This window comes from Phlebotomus papatasi, chromosome 1 (assembly GCF_024763615.1).
Source record: "Phlebotomus papatasi isolate M1 chromosome 1, Ppap_2.1, whole genome shotgun sequence".
In the NCBI taxonomy this organism is placed as follows: Eukaryota; Metazoa; Arthropoda; class Insecta; order Diptera; family Psychodidae; genus Phlebotomus; species Phlebotomus papatasi.
Genome location: NC_077222.1, coordinates 31,244,853 through 31,266,143, shown reverse-complemented (window position 1 = coordinate 31,266,143; position 21,291 = coordinate 31,244,853). Strand labels below are relative to the sequence as shown.

At 31.5% G+C, this 21,291-nt stretch overlaps 1 protein-coding gene across 5 annotated transcripts in view; it reads left to right on the top strand.

The window, feature by feature from the left end:
• Positions 1–6,347: 6,347 nt before the first annotated feature.
• Positions 6,348–21,291, top strand: part of LOC129798822 (elongation of very long chain fatty acids protein AAEL008004) — a 110,821-nt gene continuing 95,877 nt past the window's right edge. For 2 of the 5 annotated variants that reach the window (XM_055842206.1, XM_055842201.1), the window contains exons 1-2: positions 6,372–6,470; positions 6,543–6,719. The gene's annotated coding sequence lies outside the window, so the exon portion shown is untranslated. Of the gene's footprint in view, positions 6,471–6,542; positions 6,720–21,291 lie in introns of all 5 variants that reach the window. The other 3 variants (XM_055842208.1, XM_055842202.1, XM_055842207.1) reach the window with 2 other exon arrangements.

The window sequence follows — 21,291 nt, the reverse complement described above, 5'->3', positions numbered from 1 at the left end:
TGCATTGTGTTTCAATTGAGAAGGATCTCCTGGTGAAAATCTCTGATTTTTGTTGAAAATTTAATTTTGTAAGTTGTTTTATTCAAAAGCTGCAAATTGCCTACATTTCGGCGTTTAACTATTTCGTAGCACTGCCCGGCTGGACTAACTGATACAGCATACGAGTAAGTAATATATGTACTTAATATTTTATTGGTATTCATATTGGGCATCAAAGAGGAACAAATTTAACTTTCAGTGGGATTTTTAGCATGTCAACTACAGTAGACACTCGCTAATTCGGCTCTTTTAAGATCGGGCTACTTTTTAATTCGGGCAGCAATTAAAGTTGAAAAAAGTTTGTTGATATTTTTCAAGTTTGACTATACAGTAGACTCTCACTCAATCAGCTCTTTTTCAATCGGGCGACAAATTTTGTTGACAATTTTCACGTTTAATTATGAAGCTAATTCGTTCAAATTCGCTGTAATTCTTCCTATTATATCGTGATTCTTTATAATTGAGCGCTTTTTGTGGAATTTACAAAGGCTTTCACGCTCAATTCTATCGCTAAACCGGATGACATTTTGCCCCATATTCCCGATTGAGAGAGAGTCTACTGTAATTATCAAATGAAGCAAATATGATCAAATTTGTCATGGTTTGTCTCAGTTGTGATGTGATTCTGCATTATTAACTCTTTCACGTCATTAGGGTCATATATGACCCGGGGAAATTTTTTTTGACTATTTACATTAATTGAAATCTATCGGTTTGTGCACGACATCATAATAGAAGGATGTAAGATTCTTGGCTAATTTTCTCAAGACTTCAGATATTCAGGAAAAGAAAATATTTGAGATCAAAAATCACTAATTTCGAACTTTGTGAAATGACTTTCCTTTTTCAAAATTTTTTATATTAATTTATTTTTTTTTCAGCAAAAAGTTCTTTAGAAACACAAAATAGAATATCCAAAGATTGTACATTGCATATTTTGATATAATAAACTACTCTCAATTTTCCAGAGTTAAAAGTTTATGAAAGTGTTTTCGTGCCAACAATGCAGTTGGGACAGTTGGGACATTGTTTTTCTTTGTGAAATCCAGGAGAAAAATATCTTGCTCCTGGACTCTTGCTCCTTATCTGATGAATTATAACATATTTTGCAATATTTTAGAGTATTCAACAAGCGTCTCATATTGTGCAATTCTATTGTGTGTGAATAAATATGTAGATAAGTTTATTTTTGCCAAATACCACTCAAAATATTGTGACAGTGAGACTGTTCAAGGGATTATCAGGAAGATTCCTTGAACACCAGGAGTACAGTGTCCATCAAAACAATCCAGTTTGCCATGGTTTTGGCCAAATTAATAACTTCAAGCAAAAAAAACTTTTAGAAAGCCCGTGATATAGATTTTGAAAATGGTATGTATACTTCCCTTGCCGACAATAGGGTCATGACCCGGAGCTTTTCCGAATTTTCACGCAATGGAAAATTTCTTTCTCTCAGAACTATTATATTTGATAATAAAGCATTAGGAAAAACTCAATTTTACATGAACTCACTTGCTGAATGAAAGTGGGACGCGAAAGAGTTAAGGGGCTTTCATGAAATTTAGAATTAATATGAGCATGTAAACTTAATATGAGTATGAAATTGAACAAAAAATAATTGCATTTCAAACAATTTGATGCCCGACTTTCCTTCTAATCCGAGTGACATTTCGGCCCCAAATGCCCGAATTTTCAGAGAGCCTACTGTACAGCAAACAATTCAATCAGACGATTTGTAAGGGCTTTTACCATGATATAAAAAAAAAACAAATAAGAAAAGATCCAAAAAAGCTGCATATTTCTGGAAAGGAATTATTTGTATTCAAATAAGACTGAAAAGCCAAAAAACTAGCGTTTAAAATATTTTTGCTTTCGCGAAAAATATTTAGAAAAGATTTACACCACTGCTTACAAAATTGTTTGATTGAAATCTTTTATTCTGAGTTAAATTTAGTATCTAGTAAATTTGGTGGGGGGGCATCCCCAGGAAATTGTCTAGCATTCACTTCCAATTAGATTATTATTACACCATGGTATTTATTTTACTTTTTGACCACAAATAATAATAATTCCGATCCGAGTAAATTTATTTGAATAAGAGCAATTCAGTTCAAAAAGACTGCAAGTTTGAGTGGAAGAATATTGAAATAAATCAACAATTTTCACATTTAATTTTTTGATTTTATTGAAATTTATTTGGGCAACCATTTTAAAGCTATTTTAGCATATTTAAACGTGTTCTTGTAGACCACGGTTTAAATTTCTAAAAACCCGTGAGTTTTTCACGTGAGAAATTCACGAGTTTTGGATCGTCTTTTGTAAGTGTTTCGTGAAGTTTTCACAAAAAAGTTTCACGTCAACCACTTACAGTACCTAAGAATTTACATGATCATTTTTGTGAAAGCTTCACAAAACGCTTAATGAAAGTGATCTAAGAGACGTGAATTTCTGACGTGAATAACTCACCATTTCAGAATTCATACCCAGGTTAATTAATGAAAATCTATCAACTCAACTGATTTTTAAAGCAAAATAACGCATAGAAGCATCATTATATTAGTATTATTATAGAAGAATTATTGTGAAAATTAAATTGAAGCACAGTCACATCGATCAATAAGCGATGCGGCTAAACAAGAGGCTAAATTTGCTAATATCAAGGCTAATTAAATCGCATTAAATATAGCTTCAGGATTTATTGGGTAATGTGTTAAAAAATGTCATCCGAATTATCAAGAACTTCGAGCGTGTAACTATTTATTTGAAATCCAATTAGTTTTTCCTCACCTACATAACCTATAAAGCACTCAATGTGTCAAATGGTAGAGCACTCGCTCTACCACTGGCAGACTGTGAGACTATTCGCCGCCTATCCACTTCATTTTTCGTCAGGTACGTTTGCGGATTGCGTCCCCGTGACCATATTTCAGCTCACCGCAACGTTCTAGTCTCTACTGGGATGTGATCTTCCATCACTTCAGCTTACGTGTGCCCTCATTTTTCTACATCGCCTTCAAGAGTTTAGGTGTCCTGGATATCTGGCCTCTCTCGTGAAGTTCGGTCAGGGTCAGGAGTCTCATAGTGCCGAAGTGTAATCATGAGTGCTTCAGACGCACACTATTCGTTAGAGGTGTATATATATACACCTGTTTTAGTAAACATAATCGACGATCATCGGATGCAATTCGGGATTACATTTGCAGTACTCAGGATGAAATTGTTTATCAACATATTTCTCTTTACCGTGTAAACAGACGGAATTTCCACGGGAATTCCCACGAGCAAATGGTAAATTTGCTATACAAGCGCCCTCTGCAAAAGTGCACGAAACTGCCCGAATGTCTTGAAATATTTTGAATTTCAAATGGAAATTTTCCGTTGGAGGGTGAAATATTCAATTTTCTAAAATGGAAAAAAGCTATCTCGCTCGAGATAGCTTTTTGCTTCCGGAGAATTCCGAAAATTTAATTTGGAGTGTTTTTAAGCAAATAATATATGAAAAAACATGTAAAATCTCCTGTAGTGATCAAAACATTGATTTTAAAAGCAAATTTGAAATCGAATAATAATACTATAATAATTTTGAAAGGATTAGTGTTTCTGGATTAAATTAAATATTCATCAATAACATTTCAGAAGAGGTTTAAATGATTGGAAAGGCAGATTCAAAATTTATCTTTTTCAATAAATCCCATTATTAAAAAATGTGAAGAATATAATAGTGTAGATAAGGAAATACAAAGAATAGTAAGAACAAGAACTATCGAAGTTCACTGATGAAAATTATAGCCAGAAACCATATAAACTGCCTTTTCGGATATAAATATTTTTTATTGTTTACTTTTTTTTGGAAATAAAATTTTAAAATATTTTACAGTCTTCTTGTTTTTTAAAACAATTTGTATTCAATTATTATACAATTAACTAATTTTTGTAAACATCTCTGTTCCGAATGAATTGACTGCTTGGTCACCCAGGGATATTTTATACATTTTCTTCCAACACTTTATAAAATTTTAAATTATCAGCACTACAATTAAACGAAAATTAATCAATAGATCCTATCAGCAAAGATATCCAAAGCCTGTCGTTGATTTATCCACTTTAATTGGGGGTTTTTGACAAGATATTTACGCTATAACAACGTTTCTAATCATTTCTCGAGAAATTTTAAAAGATTTTCCATGAAATGTATTAATAGATAATATTACTAATATCCTTGTGGTATAATAAAGCCACTTTAATAAAATAAAGTACGTAAAATATCTTTTAAATACACATTCCGTTATTTATATTCGGAAAAAACAAAATTTGAAATTCAAATCTTCGGAGCATTTTTGTGTTGCGCTTGAAGTCCACCAGAGGCGCATAGAGCGGATGGTAAAAATTTGACAGTTCAATATGGGAATTTCCATCCGGAATTCCCATCCGGAATGGAAAATCTCATGGGAATTCCCGTGGGAATTCCGTCTGTTTACACGGTTAATTGCTTTTATTTTCTCTTCTTAATTTCTTTCTTTTTTGTTTTCTTTTGTTTCTGTTTCTGTTTCTATTTTCTTTAACTTGCCACAAATTTGTAAGGGGGAATCACCCTATTTTTTGTGAGATTTAAATAAATTGCTTGATGATGTAAGTGTTCCGGGTTCGAATCCCTTTTAGGTCACCCGGAATCTTGCTTTCTTTTTTTAATTATGCCAGTAAATTTATTGAGAATAAGAAATACAATATTCTAATAATACAATAAGGAATTAAATTCTGGCGTCAAAGATGTTCGAATTGTATCCAGTGAGCTTCACTGCACTTGATTCCACGGGGCATGGGACTGACAACTCCATTCGTGTATAATGGTGTCTACACACTAGAAGCAATTTTCATCAAAAAATTCTTTTTAAAAAAAAATGATGTTTCTGCCTACAAGGATAGGGGAAATTTTCTTTGAAAAGCCATTTTTTAAGGATATTTCTACTAGTGTGTAGAGGCCATAAGAAGATATAATTAATGGATGTCTCGAACTCTCCTTCCAGGAAAGCCTAAGTTCCTCTATGGATCGTTGTTCCACCATTATTATTAATAGTATTACATAACCGCTTACAGGGGTCTTGTGTAGGGAATCGTTTCGCAGGGAGTCGATTGTCATTTACCAGGGATCGCTTGCATGGAATCATATGCAGGTTGTCCTTTTTAAGTGATTCATTCGTAGGGGGTTGTTTGCAGGGGATCGTGTGTAAGGTGGTATCATTTGCAGGGAGTCGTAAAGAAGGCGTCCTTTGCAAAAATCCGTGGGGAGGGGTCATGCGCTGGATTCCATCACAAAAGTTCTATGATGTTTCATGTTCTATTTCAGATGCAAATGGCAATAATACCTTCATATCAAATTTCAAGCTATTATGAACTCCTATTTGCTTTTTACAAAATATATTTCTTTCGATTATTCAAAATAGAAAAAAGTACGTCATGTTGAATCATTTAGGGTTGGAAACGAGTCCTTGGTTTTTAGTCTATAATCACAGTTTCCTGATAAATTGCGTCTTTGTGTCTCTTGTGTTCTTGTTAAACTTTAATTGTGTGTATAAAAATCCAATAGTGTTGTGTTGGCTAAAATTTAGAATTTATTTATACTATTGGAATAAGCTAAGCAGATTATGCAGTGTGTTAGCAAAAATCGTCGGCTCCAAAGAAGACTATTGTAAGTCTAAAATGTAAACTTTACATGAGAGAGGTTTAAAGTTTAACTGCTAAAATTTATTTTTATTAATTTCACGGCAAATAATATTATTTTCAGCTTTCTAATCTATTTTATCATACTTACGCATATAACCAATACATGAAAACAGCAAAATATTTTTGGAAAACGGAAGTTTAAATAGACTTATTTTGATATTGCTAGTTTAAATTAATATGATTTCTGATAACTTTTAATTTTTGTAATGACTTAAATTAATTATAATTTTCTCAGACATCAAAAATCTTTATTTCAAAATTAAATCCTACTATATATTGACTATATTAATAAATTTAAAATTATTCTCCAATTATCTTGAGAATGAAGTTTTATTTTTAATTATTTTTCTTGTGTCTTATTCTTAATTTTTCAATTATGTTTTTTTAATTGCAATATGAACAAAGATTATGGATATTTATTATTGAAAGTAACAAATTCAAAAATATTTTTTCTGTTAAAGAAATTTTTTACATCTCTGTTCGATAAATAAAATTTTTCTGAACTTAGGATTCTGTGAAAATATAAATTTTATTATTATCAAAAGTGCGCAACGTGTTTCATGTACAGCAGTTCAGTCGGGTAAAATGTTTCTTCTTATTGCTTCACGGTACCACCGTTAGTAGCGCTAGTGCAGGAATCTGACAGAACGCCAGTGAGAAATTGTTTATGTGAAAAATTGTGTTATTCGCAAAAATAGAGCATAAAATTTGTAAGTACCTCCTTTAGAATATTACGTGATGATCAACCTTGTGATTGAACCCAAAATTGCTCTTGGATTTAGTGTATTTCGTGAATTTAATGAAGCCGCCCAGTTTTTCTCACAAACATAACCTCAAACCGGGGACATTGAATTGGGGGAGTTTCAAATACTCAAACAGCTCTTGATACATTTATCACAATCCACAAGAAATTCCCAATGGACTTTGGGATGAATGAGAGGAAGTGAAGAGAAAAATAGGTAATGTCACTGGGAAGAGTGAGAGAAAATTACTAAAATAAAAAAAAATTTTGTGACCGGTTCATTCATTGAGCCACATTTTTTAACATTCTCTCACTGTTCAATGAATAATTAATGAGATTCCCGTCAAATAATATCTGCAGATATCTTTAAGATTTCTGTAGAGAAAATCTACACCTCTACAGAATATCTGCAGATAAATTCTGTAGATATTCTTACGAATTTTGTTTGGGCTTGGGACAAAATTCGTCAGAATATTTCGGCAGATTTATGACGAATCTCTGATGAATTTCTGTAGATATTCTGTAGATTTTTTCTACATTCCAGACTTTCCAGACAAGATGTGTCAGAAGAGATGGAAAAATTTTTCAGTGAAGTTTGCAAAATTCTATAGAGTTATTCTTAGTGATATCACGGTGTTTATATAAAGTAAAGAATTCTGCGACGCCGTGTTACAAGTAGAGAAAAGTGAAGTGAAAACTTTAAACAGAGTGTCGACCAAAATTTCGTGTTTTTGTATCATTCGATTGGTGATTTTTAAGAAATTAGTATTTTTGCTCGCAGTTTTTTTACTTATCTAAAATGTGTACTCGGTAATGCTTGTTAAGCAGAGCATACAATTTTCTTTATAACTTCTACAGTTTCTTCATAAATCAACAATATTTTTGTGAAGTAATGGAGGTTATGCAGATTTTCTATGGAGAAATTCTGCCGAGAATCTGCAGATTTTCTCTGAATGTACTAGAATATACCGTTAAAATTCAAAAAACCTCCGAGTAAAATCGGCAGGTAGAGCAATGATTTGACGGGTTATCTCCCTCTTGCATTGCTCCAAAATCTACGTTCAAGCTTAGAAAAAATAGGCACTAACACTAATTTTTCGCAAAAATATCTTACCTTTATTTTTATGCGTTTGATTGCATAATATTTCTGGGGCGGTGCACAGCCATTTATTTTTCTCTATTTTGCCTTCTTCATTGCAACAATGGTAAAGCCACAGGTTGATCCAGATGAAGTTGTTGCATTTGTGATTCTTCAGGTTGACTATATAACGGCGTTATCACACTTGCACATTAAAATTTTAATGTGATTCACAATTCACATTAATTGTCGCTTGTGGTGAGCGTCTAAATATGTTATTTGTGTCTTTGAGTCACTTAATATTTGGGGTTTTTCTATTTATTGATAAAGAAGTGGACTTGGCCTGCAAAAATAAGTTTAAATATACCTAAAGCATAAATATTTTTCACATTAAAAAATTAAAGAGAAAATCGCATTAATTTTTCGCATTAATGCTATAAATCAATTTATATCAAATTTTGCGGGCCAAGCCTACCTTTTTATCAACAAATAGATCAAATTTTGAATATAAAATGATTCAAACACACAAATTACACATTTGGACTCTCACCAGCGACGATTAATGTGAATCATATTAAAATTTTAATGTGCAAGTGTGATAACACAGTAAGATTGGTCAAAAATAGCTGATAATTTTAATAATTTTTGGTAAATTATAAAACTCGATTGATTCAAGAGGATAGCCCGGATTTTAGTAAGAAGGGGGCCAAATTCGAAGAAATTTTTTGGAGGATTATTTTAACCAAAGAAAAGTGCTTGGACGCAAGGAAGAAAAACTAATTTAGGTTTAATTTTAATGATTTTGAGTTTATTGGAAACTCAGAAAAGTTTTAATATTTATATAACTAGAACTATTTTTGATGAAATTCGGCTTCTTGATCCATTTTTGCATTGATTTTAATTATTTTGACCGATTTTGGTCAGTATAAAAGCGTTCTTTTGCATATGAATAGCTTTTCTTTGAAAGATTTCAACTAATGAAAAAAATACTTTTCTATTAGTTCTTCAAAATGAGTCAGAAATTTGCTTTCTTTGGTTAAGAAAGATACTGAAATTAGCTTCTGTCCTTTGAAACTTCTTTACAAAGGAAAAAAAAATTGATTCTGGGCCTTTTAGAAAGCTCATAATCTTCACCAAAAGATCTTTCAAAAGGCAGTGGGGAGCAGTGGTGCACATTTGAAATAGGGCAGCTGTGAAATAGGACTGTTTTCTCTTCTTTATAAATGGAATTAAGCCCTATCATGATGTATTTTAGCTTCACGATTAGGTTGTGGAACTAAATTGTATCTTGATAAGGTTCAGTTTTATTTAAAAATAGCAAAAAAGCCAAATTTTAAAGCTGCTTAAATCCAAAGGTGCTTTTTCTTCTATGAAGGTGGACTGGTAGGCTAAATCTTAGGTTATGAGTGAGTAGGAGATAACGGCCCCATACTGTCCCTTATTCGCTCTACGCCATTGGACTGATTGTCCAAGGTATTTATTTCTCATATTAATATTTGTTCTACACATTTCTTTCAAAAATTCTTACATAAAAAATCTCTTTTTCATTGTCTAAAAATATTAGAATCTGAAAAATTGCATTCTTAATCCTATAATTGAATTTAGAACGTTCTTATGCAACTTCCACTATCAGTATCTTTTCTGGACGTTGTTAGTGTAAATTTTGCAGTCCTTCTGATAGTTTCCTTGGCAGTTTGCTTGAATTTCTTACATTGGTTTTAAATCCATGATTTTAGATAGAACTTTTTCATGCAAAGTTTTGTGGAATTATCTTTCTCTTGTGAAGATTCTCGTCCTGAGTGAACGATTGGACAACCTGATGAAGTGTTAGTCTGAAGATATAGATCACCTTTTAGCACTTGAATCTTGCTAGATAGTCCTGATTTTTCATGATTGTTCATATCTTCATCTAAATTTATATAGATCCGATCCGATCCTGGTTTATCTTGAAGAGGTTTATCACAAGTAAAATTACCCCTTTCCAAAATATCAAAAAGAAAAAGCTGTGACATCAGCTACTTTATACAGTTCTTTCATGGTAGTGTTACGGTTTCCTTTGGATTTTTGGAGTAATATTCAAAACAATTCGTTCAATATATAGAAAAGCTATTAATTAGGCTTTTAGAGTAACAAATATCGTAAGTAATTTCAAATTTTTAGAAATTTCATAAGAAGTTGTTATAAGATGGTCAATGGTTCTATGTTTACAAGTTGTGATACGTCTTCTCCCTAATAGCCTCTACACACTAGGAGCAATTTCTTTAAAAAATGCCTTTTAAAGAAAATTTCCCCTATCCTTGTAGGCAGGAACATCAGATTTAAAAAAAAAAAAAATGCAACTTTTGACGAAAATTGCTTCTAGTGTGTAGACAGCCGTGTGTTTCTAGTTTTTCGCCTTTTGAGAAGTTAAAGTAGCATTTTTAAGTAAATCGCTTGCACTTGTGCACGACTACCACGTCAAAATGCATGTTTTTGATGAAAAAAATGACATTTTGGAGGAGCTTTAGATCGGTATGTTACCTACCTTCTGTCATTCAAATTTCTTTCCAATCAATGCACTTGTGGTTGTGAATTTGTACAGTAGACTCTCGCTCAATTGGCTCTTTTTCAATCGGGCGCAAAATTTTGTTGACAATTTTCACGTTTAATTATGAAGCTAATTCGCTCAAATTCGCTGTAGTTCTTCCTATTTTATCGTGATCCTTTATAATTGAGCGCTTTTTGTGAAATTAACAAAGGCTTTGACGCCCAAATCTATCGATAAACCGGATGACATTTCGCCCCAAATGCCCATTCGAGAGAGAGTCTACTGTATATCCAAAACCATGTTCTCGCTTACTATTTCGCGATTGCGGCATTGTATAGTCTCAGAAAATCTCTTATCGCTTGGTCTTTGAGTTTAGGAAAGTCAAATAAAAAATCAGAAAAAAACCGCGACAGAAGATTTCAATGACATAGAATTCTCTGAGCGCGACATTATTTTACTTCAAGCTTTGGAATACGTACTAAAATTTCGTCATGACTAGTTCATATCCTAGAAGTAAAATAGCTGCCTTAGAACTAAGATTTCGACAAATCTTCTAATACATCAGAGATGTTCTAATAAGAATTTTGGGGTGAAATTCCTATAAGAAATCTTGAGCAACTCCCAAGAAACAAAATAGCTGCCTTATAGAACCAAGTATTATACAAGTCTTTTAGTGCAATTTTAAAAGACTTAAAGTGAAAATTTTCTGTTGAAATTCCCATAGCAGCTCTTAAGATCCTTAAGAGTGCACCACTTTACTCATAGTAATCTCAGTGATGGAACCAAGAGCGGTATAAGTAAATAAATAGATTTTTGGTTCTATAGTGCCTTTCTTAGGGAATTCTACAAGACTATTTTAAGAAAAAATTGCTGCTTGGGCTGAAGAGTGCACTACATTATTTTTAGTATAAGAATGTTGGTTCTGTAACGCTCTACTTAGAGAATTCTACAAGACTATATTAAGAGAAAGACTTATTGTTATAGTTAAATTTCCTTGCTTTTAAAGGTTTTGTAAGAAAATACTCAATTACAGCACGAAATCCAAATTTTTCTTATGAATTATGAGAACTTATGATGCGACTCTATCAACGTAAATGTGTTTAGAGTTCATTTCAAAGTGTATTGAATGTCTCTACTCTGCCAGAGAGAGAGTCTTGTTTTTCTTATGAGGAAAATAAAATAAATAATTTTCCTACAGAATCAAAAAGCAGCTCTTTTAAAACATTTTTGTGTGGTATTATATTAAATTTACACTTTTAAAATTCAATTTAATTTCTTTCGCAGATAATCAACGATTTTTGTAGTTATTTATTTTTTACTCCAGACACTTAAACTATCTAATTTCGGCTCTGAACAGTACGATTTAAAACTTACACTTGTTTTTTTTTATGCAAGTGTTCTGGGTTCGAATTCTAATTATTTTTCCCAACATTTTCCTAATTTTAAAGGTATATCAATAACTTTAAGTGAGTTTACTGACTCTTGTTTTCAAAATTTGGAAGACAAAAAGAAAAGTGTAATCCTTAAAAATTTCATACTTGTCATATCATAAAATTTTTGCCTTGATGGTAATATCTGTGGCTTGAGGAGAATGAATGTTTGGGAAAACGTTGACGACACTTCAAAGAAAGGCATGTGTCCAATGTGCGAAAAGGTACTCAACGCCTCTTAATTTTGCACAACAACCAAATGATTAATATCACTTCTCGTTGAGCTATTTGTCAAATCGATTAGTTGTATGATTTTGAGCTTCTGGCCACAACATGTCTCATCTTTCTCTCTTGTTCACTTTTACGTAACATCCCACCCTCGCACGGTAGAACGATGCGCATCTTTGGATTTTCTCTGGTTTTATGGTTTTACCCTCTAACTTCGTCTTCAATTTCTGGGGCAGGAAATGGTGTGGTTTCTGTGTCAAGGCATTCGATTTTGCTTCTCTTTTTATTTCTTTCACCAATTGAGCAATATAAACTATTGGAGCTCGCGAAATATGTATACCATGCAATTCACAAACTAAATGGCCACGAATTGATAAAAATTCCTCAATTTTGTCTTACATTCCTTCACAGAAGGGTGTCTTTTATGTAGAACTTTAGAGAATGCTTTTTCAGAAAAATTCTTGGAGAGGAATCTTCTCGAACTAGTAAAGCGCATTTAGTATTTAGGTCTTTGTAGAACTTGTAAATATTTCTGAAATGTAAAATCCTGAAAACTACTCTAAATTTATGCAAAGCTTTGAATGCTATACAAGCAAAAATTGTTTTAAAATTAAGTAGAAATAAGTTTTATTATACTTTTTCGAAATAAAGCAGAATATTAAGCAAATGATATCTGACAAAATTTGAATTGTGTTACTGATCATGTTTTTGTTCATTTTAAATTATTGTTAAAGATTACGCTTTTAAACGTAAGCGACAATTACGGGATAGCGGGGCAATTTCCGGTGGGTATTTTCAATTTTGCGTAATTTTTTTTTATTGAAAGGAATGGGATAAAGCTTTTATGTTAGTAAAGCAGTACCTAAGCCACATGTTTACAAAAATTATTAATTTTTCTCATTTGAATTGCAATTGATTTTATAAATGAGCCAAAAATTGAATTTTTTTAAAGATCTCTTATTTTGACCAATATCTGAACCATTGCAATTACCTATCAAAGTCACATTAATTGTAATAAAGTAGTACAGTGGGACCTCGATAAAATCAACTAATTATTTCCAGGCCTGTTAACTCTACTGGATTCGGTGACTCTCCGAAAAAAATCAATTAAAATGTGAAATTTTGATATAAAGTGGTATATACATAGAATAGCCTTCCCGATAAAGGTCTTCGGTTGCATAAAAACATTGAATTGAATACATTATTTTATGTAAATTGATAAATTTAACAATAATAGAATATTTTGTTTAATTAACTCATAAATTCTACACCCTCTGGTCCAAAAAAGTCGTATCTTTGGGCAAAAGTTGAAGATTAAGGAATGATTTTACAGAATGTTTTTATTATTAGTAAGTATCTTAAGTGAAAATTACTATCCATGTGATAATATTGAGGTCCATCCACGATGTTAAGATAAGGAAATGGTGTCTTAAAGATTTCTTTTTTCACTTTTTTTTAGTAGAGCTCCGGTAGATATTTAATTGATGAAAATTCTGATGCAATCAACGTTATTAATTAGAATTTTGGAAATATTTGACAGCTTGAAATTTTGATCTTGACTTTGGTCTTAGAATTGATGCCATTATTTGTACATTTAATATTTCAAAATTTCCTAATTTATTTATTTTTCTTGAAAATCCTTCGTTCAAGGACTAGTTTAATTCATCTTTTAAAAGAGGAAATACTTTGTTTTTTTTTTAACTTCAGATGAATGTCCTTCTGAGAAATCTTGTCCACCGAAAAGTGACTTTTTCGAAAATCCTAAAAGCTCTCCTAAAATCAGGTTCCAGCGGCTATATTTTTTAAATTTTTTTATTGAAAATTTTATTTTTTTTTAATTTTTCACTGAAAATTTTTTTTTTAATTTCTCACCAAAAATTTCAAAAAATATAGATTAAATGTTGTATAGTGGGACCTCGATAGAGTCAACTAATTATTTCCAGGCCTGTTGACTCTATTGGTTTCGTTGACTCTATTGGAGTCCGAAAAAAATCAATTTATTTGTGAAATTTTGATATAAAGGGATAATATTTAATGTTTATACTAGATCATTGATAAATTCAACACGGTAGTAGAATATTATCTTTAATTAACTCATAAATTCTACACTCTCTGTTTAAAAATAAGTCTTAAAGATGGCTCAAAATTTCTTACATTGTGTTCAATACACTGAGAAAAACAAGGGGGTGCGATTAACTTTTTTTTCTCATAATTTTAACACTTTATAAGTGTAAAAATATATCAACATTTTTTAATGTTAATTTTACACATTTTAAGGGTAAAATTAACATACTAAAGGGTAACTTTAACCCCTAATACACCTAAAATGCATAATATTTACACCGATTTCGGATCAATACTGCAGGGTAAAATGAACATTTCTGGAATGTGATTTTAACTTTTTCGGATTTCTCTCAGTGTAGGCTTAATAAACAAAATCTTAAGACAAGAGAGAAAAGACAAGATAACTTTCAATCGGTGAAAAGGCTTAAAATCACGAAAAGAAAAATATTTTGTTGGAAAATGATTGCGCAGTTAATATACGAATTTTATAATAAAATTACCTATTTTTACCATTTTTTGTGTTAAAAGTTTTACGTTGATACACAAAAAAGACTGATTTAAATTTTGAAAAGATCATAATAAAATCACATAATATTATTAGTTCAATAAATAAAAGAAAATTTGACTCTATCGGAGTTCGTAGAGTAAAAAACTAGCTGTTGACTCTATTGGAGATTGACTATCGGGGGTTGACTCTATCGAGGTCCCACTGTACTTCTAAATAAAATTTTTGTCATGTTGAAAAACAAAAACTTAGAGAAAACATGCTCCTTTTTTTGCTTTTGAACTAGGTGACCCCTTAATAACTTGAATATAATCCATTGCCAGACAGTTTTTTCCGTTTTTCCAAGAGTGCTTATATATTTTTGTTTTTGAAAATGTCAATTTGCAAACAAAGGAAATAGTAATTTTGGCTTCCGATTTGTTGTTTTTTCCTTATAAAATCTTCTATTTTTCATATTCAAAAGTTTGTTTTTGTACTCCTGTATATGAATAAAATTAAAAAGAAAGAAAAGATGATGCGATTTCTGTGTTTGTATGCGTCATCGTGTTAACGTCAATAGCGAACCTTTTTAGAGTAAATTATACGAATTAAAATTGACGTATTTTAAAAAATAAATTAATATTCTATTTTAAGAATAATCAATTTATATTTAATAAATGAATTATAGTATATTTTTAAAATTTCAAATAAGTTCAATATTTATAAAAGAGTACAGTAGCCCCCATCTCCCCTATATATAGATATAATTGCAACAATCAAACTAGCAGAAGTGCAGGTGAATAAAATTGTGATAAGGGTAAAAAAAAAAGTTTAGCCAGCAGCTGTGTGTCGGATATTTGGCAAGTTTTAACTTGAAGGAGAGATAGAGATATTAACCACAATTAATGCAGAAATATTTTGGATACATTTCAATAATTTTCCGTGTGTGTGGGAATTCAGCTGAAGCTTGAATATTATGTCGAGATGGACATGTCTGTGGCATTAGTCAGAGATTATTGCTGAAATCATTTGAGTGGACTATAGTGAAAGTAGAGATTTTGTCATGAAAATATTTTGGATATTTGTATATAATGGCGCTGTTACATATCTTCACCAGCCAGTCGATAGTCCACCAATCAAAAAACTGCTCATTTGTGACCCACTTTAATGCTTCATTTGGTATCTCTTTTTCTCGTATTTATTTATTTTTTTATTTTCCGAAAAAAAGCCAAACATGGGAAAAATCTGCATATTTGATTGCACATTTTGGTTAAAAATGCAATTTTTTTGTTTCTTGTCAAAGAAGACAGAATGTTGAGAGAAAATCTCTTCGAATTTGGGTTTTAGCACTTCTTTTGCTATATTTTCAATGTTTTACTAAATGAAGTTCATTAAACTCCCTTGAGAATTGACATTCGACTTTTGCCATTTTCCTTGCATATTTGCAAGTCTTTTTATTGAAAAAAATAACATAAAAGAATAAAATTATTTATTAACACACAAAAGAACTTTATTCAGACCATTCAGACATATTCCTTCACTTATAATGTCAATTTAGTGGAAATAAAATAGTGTGAGAGACAATAAAACGATCACATTATAGGTGGTTATTTTAATTGAAATTATAAGAAACCACCAAGGTTATTTCCTCACGTAAATTCCCAGCAACAATATAATGAGTAAGAAGTTTTGCAAAAATCTTAATACTTTCACTTCAAAATCCCACTACTGTCGCACCGCAACAACATTTTGATGTTATGATGACTGAACAATTTGACCATCAGCATCTTTTAAGGTTTAGTGACCTCCTTGGTAACAATTATGGGGTTTTTACACTGAACATACAGTAGGATGTAGGTAGTTAGGAATGACGCAAAAGAAGTTAATTGGGGGGTGACCGTAGAGCATGGAAGATTGATGAGAAAATAAGGATGCAATTTTTGGGAAATATATCACCCTTTCGCTTTGATTGAGAGCAAATGTCGGAAGATATGAAGATTCACCTCTTTGCCAATAATAAATATAATCAAGTCAATAAACGACCTTGTACAACATCATATGTCTATTGCTGAATAGCTTATAAATGTTTTTGAGATAAAATTGACTTCTTGCAAGACCAAAATTTCATATCATAATATTCAATTAATTATTCATAAAAATAAATTTTATCAATAAATGAAATTTATTATATGAATATAATTTGAATGCTTGGTTTTCGATATAATGAAGAAAAAAAAACTTCAACATAGACAACTTTATTGCAATTTATATTAGATTTCGTAATTTTACATAAAACTTTAATGAAATTTTGCATTTGCCAAATGCAGAAAACAAAATAAATTTTCTAGATGTACTTTTTGAAATTAATAAAATAATTTAATTTAATGATTGATTGAAGATTAAATTCAATTTATTAAAGAAAATTTTATGATTGAAGAGAACTTTGAACCAACAATAGAGAGGAAGCATTAAACTCAAAATTAAATTTACCAAGTGATTGATATTGAAAAGTGATTGATTGTTTTCGTTTCTATTTTCGAAAATACTTCAAATTGGTTTACGAGATTTTTGTGGTATAAGCGATATAGAAGTAACAGGGGCGCCACCGAACATGGAGTAGCACCGAACTGTGATTTTTATTTCTAAACCTATTTGGACTATATGACGATAATTTTTTTCAGTGTACAAGTATCCTTATAGTATCTATGAATTTATACAGGTTTCGTCCGTCGAAGTCTAATATCTAATTAAAAAATCGCAGTGTTCGGTGCTACCCCGTGTTCAGTGGTAGCTCTGTTTAGCGTATATCCTTAGATAGTTCGTTTATAGATTTAACAACAAAAATCGATTTTTTTTACTTTGTGATTTAGAAAACCGATCTAATTTTAGATACGGTTCATAACAGATCTATTATAAACCTTGTAACTCGTTGGAACTGTTATAAACTTGTAAACGATTCCTAGAACTTTCTGACAGGCCAAATTTTTCCCAGTTGATTGAGAAATAAGATCTTGTGGTGTAACTGTGGACCTGAAAAAATATTATAAAGAATTATTTTTTGACGGTAGGAAAATGAAAGAAAATGTCTCTCTAGACTAAATCTATAGGGCGAAGTGGGGCACCTTTGAAATTGGGATTTTTTTTACATATTTTTAAATAAAATTAAGCCTTATCGTGGCATAATTTAGCTGCACAAACATATTGAGAATCTAAAATATATCCCGATTAGGCTCAATTTTATTTAAAAATATGAGAAAAATCCCAATTTCAAAGGTGCCCCACTTTCAAAGGTGCCCCACTTCCCCCTAAGTTTGATTCTAGTTCTAGCTCTGATAGCAAACGCACGAAAAGACGAACAAAGTGTGTGGAATTAGCTTATTAGATGTCAAAGCTCAATCATAGATTTTAGTAAATCAAAATGGTACGTCGTACATCCCATCTGTATTTAAAAAAATTATTTTTATACACCTCATTAAATTAAGTGGTATTTGAATTGATCAGCTAACAAATTTTATAGTGTATGGATTATTGAGCCACCGCACCGGTGACCCAAGAATTTATTTTCTCTTCTCGATTTATTTATTTTTTGTTCCCGAGCTAGAGGTCAAACGCTAAAAAATATCGACTATCGGTCTTCGATGACCCCCCTCCCCCATAAGTGGACATTATTTCGGACTGTCTTTTTTCCTTAGTCCCCTAACCGCCCTCTTTCTCCTCTAAAACCATGTTTTTTGGATTATTTCGAAAACAGTACTATAGATTTCTTTTATGGTTGGACATGTTTTAGAGGTAGCCTAGGCGAACATTTCGTTTAAATATACTTTTGGCAGGAAAAATCGCCATTTTGAATTATTGTAGGTCAAAAATCAATCATTTTACAGGGTCCATTTTTTAACCCTTTAAGGACGATTGGGTCACCCATGACCCAAAAATGAAATTTTTGCTACGGCCTTCTAAATCTGTATTTTGCTCTTAATAGTTAAAAAAAAGATTTTTTCTGACCCTCAATTTTTGACCTTCTCGTCCTTAAAGGGTTCACCGATTTGATTAAATTTGGATTTTTTGGAAAGATAATGGAACTTCAAATCTCGGTTATGTTAATCCCAATCGGTAATAAATTGATCAAGTAATCGTAAACGATTTATTTTTATCGATTATCTCTTTTTATTTTTGCGTAAGCATGTTACTAATGTCAAAAACATTCTAATATGCACACTTTTTGACTAAGTTTTTGAATTTGCGTACTCTTAAGACCAAATATAGACCGATAATGATCTACGAGTGTATGTAGTTAGCCCGTAAATAGACGGTAACGTATCAGGTAAAGAAAATTTCCACAAAGAGCCTTTACTTTCTGATACTAAACTCTGACTGTTAGCAATTAAAGTAATTTTTGAGCTAATTTTTTACCGTCAAATTTTACAGACTTAAAATTCTCTATAGGATCATATTGAGTCTATTTGGTGCTTTATGTCCTAAACAGAGTATATGGCTTAAGCAAATAGTCTTAGTCCAATGAGCCCAGTACTCATTGGTAAACATGAAAGGATCATTGAGGATCCTTTGAAAGCGTCCCTGTTTTGCGACTTATTTAATTCCGGAATAAAGTAATAATTATACGGGTTTCCGACCTAAGGCTTAGCCATGTAGCTTAACTATGGTGTAATTTCTTACCAGTCAAGATGTCTTGAAAAAATTTTACTTAGGATTGAATTATTAATGGCAAATGTTCTATTAGAGTCCAAATAACCAATAAAATTGGTTGGTGTAAAGGATTTTGAGACCTTCGGGAACTGGGCTAAACCTCTAGTCTGAAGACCGCTTAATAGTAAGTAAGTAAGTAATAAGTTTCCGATAAAACGTAATCCATCGTGAGAACTTTGCATACAAAATTTCAAGAGACACTAGTGATCCTTTCAAAGTATCAAATATGATCCAATTTAATCCTTTTATTTTTACCAGTGCTCGAATTTGTTATCTTTAACAACCAACCCTAAGCCACAATTTGTTCAAAAATTTAGTCAGATAAGAAATTAAGAAGTGAAACGATTAAACCTTAGATTATGAAGCCCGTATTATCATCTTCGGAACTAATTACTCATCTAATTTCTTATCAGGCATTTTTCTTGTTTATTTTTAGAAAATTGTAGCTTAAGATTAGATTATAAGAGGAAATGATCCAATTTTTTTTAATCGTGTCGAGGCATAAATTTTACACATGTCTTGCCCAATAGCGGTCGTGTGTTTTTTCGACATTCAAATTTTAGCCTCGTACTGATGGTGAAGGATGAGTTAGTCTCCGGGGACTATCCATGAGCACCGATTTAGTTCCGAAAAAGCCCTAAATACACATGGAGGTTCCTTCCTTACTCCCAATAATCCATTAGATATTGACAAATCAGTAAAATTGTTTTTTTTTTTGTGTTTTTTATATAAAGGTTCGAGATCATCGGGAACTGAGTTGTAGTCATGTTACGGTACAGCAGCCTCTCAATTATCTGTTCTCTAATTTTTAAATTTTTCCAATTTTGAAATAACAATATTATAGGGATTAAGAATATCTTGAACTTTAACATGACTAATTTTTGATTTTCCAAAAAAAAAACACTTCATTATTTGAATAAAAAATAGACTTTGTAAAAAACAACCAGACAATTTTACTCAAGATATTCAGAGGTGACATCAGTTTAAGATAAAACAAATTTACGTCTCTTTAGTTCTAATTTACGTAGGAACTAGCCGTGAATTACGTATGAAGATTTCATGCTCATTCACAACTCAATAAGTAATTTAAATAAAAGCATATTCATCTCAATAGTACATGCTATAAATTTTGCACATTGTTGTCTCGAGGTAATCAGTCATTATTTTTTTGTATATTCTTAAAAGTTTTCTGAATGAATAACACGTGGGGGGTCCTTTCATTTCCATTTATCCTACATGCGGTGTTCTTTGAGACAAGATACATATGTAGCGTGTATATAGAATTGGAAAGAATGGAACTAACGAGGAAGTTGGAAAAAAAATGTACAAAAGATGTACACCTCAATATCATGAACAAGTTTTTTTTGCACTTGGCGAAAAATGTATGAAAAGCTCTCCTTCCTTTATCAACATCAAATGATTTTCCTTTTACCGATTCTCTTCGTCAATACGCGAAAATGAAAAGATAAAAATATGACTGTGACAGGTTTACACTGTTTGGATTAAGATTAATTATTCTGGTTGAATTCTATTATATATTTTATGTCACGTGAATAATATTTCATGATGAATCGTCAGTATAATTGTTTCTGGTGAATTTTAAGACAAAATGCTTGTTGATTTTATGGAATTTTTCTGAGGTTTGCATTCACCCCTTATGATACATACGTTGTTCTTTTGGCGCCTGTCGTTCTGAGTTTGTCTAATTCAACCTCAGTGAGTTATTAACCATATACCTTCAAAATGTGGTTCAATAGAGGTTTCTCGTATACATTATACAATACCATAATTGCACGCAAAGTTTTTGCATTCTCATCGATTTTACCGTCTGTACCCTAACCGCTTTTTGCATGCATGTTTTACTGTTCCTTCCTACGCCATTGTACGTTATTTAGGGGATATTCTTGCAGTAAAGTTGAAAATTCAACCAAATTGTTATGTAGGTATATAGCACACCGTCATAAATGTTAAGGGTCAAAATACATAATACTTCACCAAGAGACACCCCCATCCAGTTGGCAACCATGTAATTAAGTTGCACTATAGAGACGAATCACAATTGCACATACAAGTCAGCTACATAAACCCTTACACGATTTTTATTATCTTCAGCAAAATTATGAAAAATTAATTTGAAAATTGCGTGATTCTTTCTCAGTCAGGATTGTTGATTCTATATTATGTCCCTTGTCATCGTACAATGTCCTGATGGTGTTATATATGCTAATACTAAAGCTGCTACTTTTACTAAAGAGGAAGTGAAAGTAGTTTTGA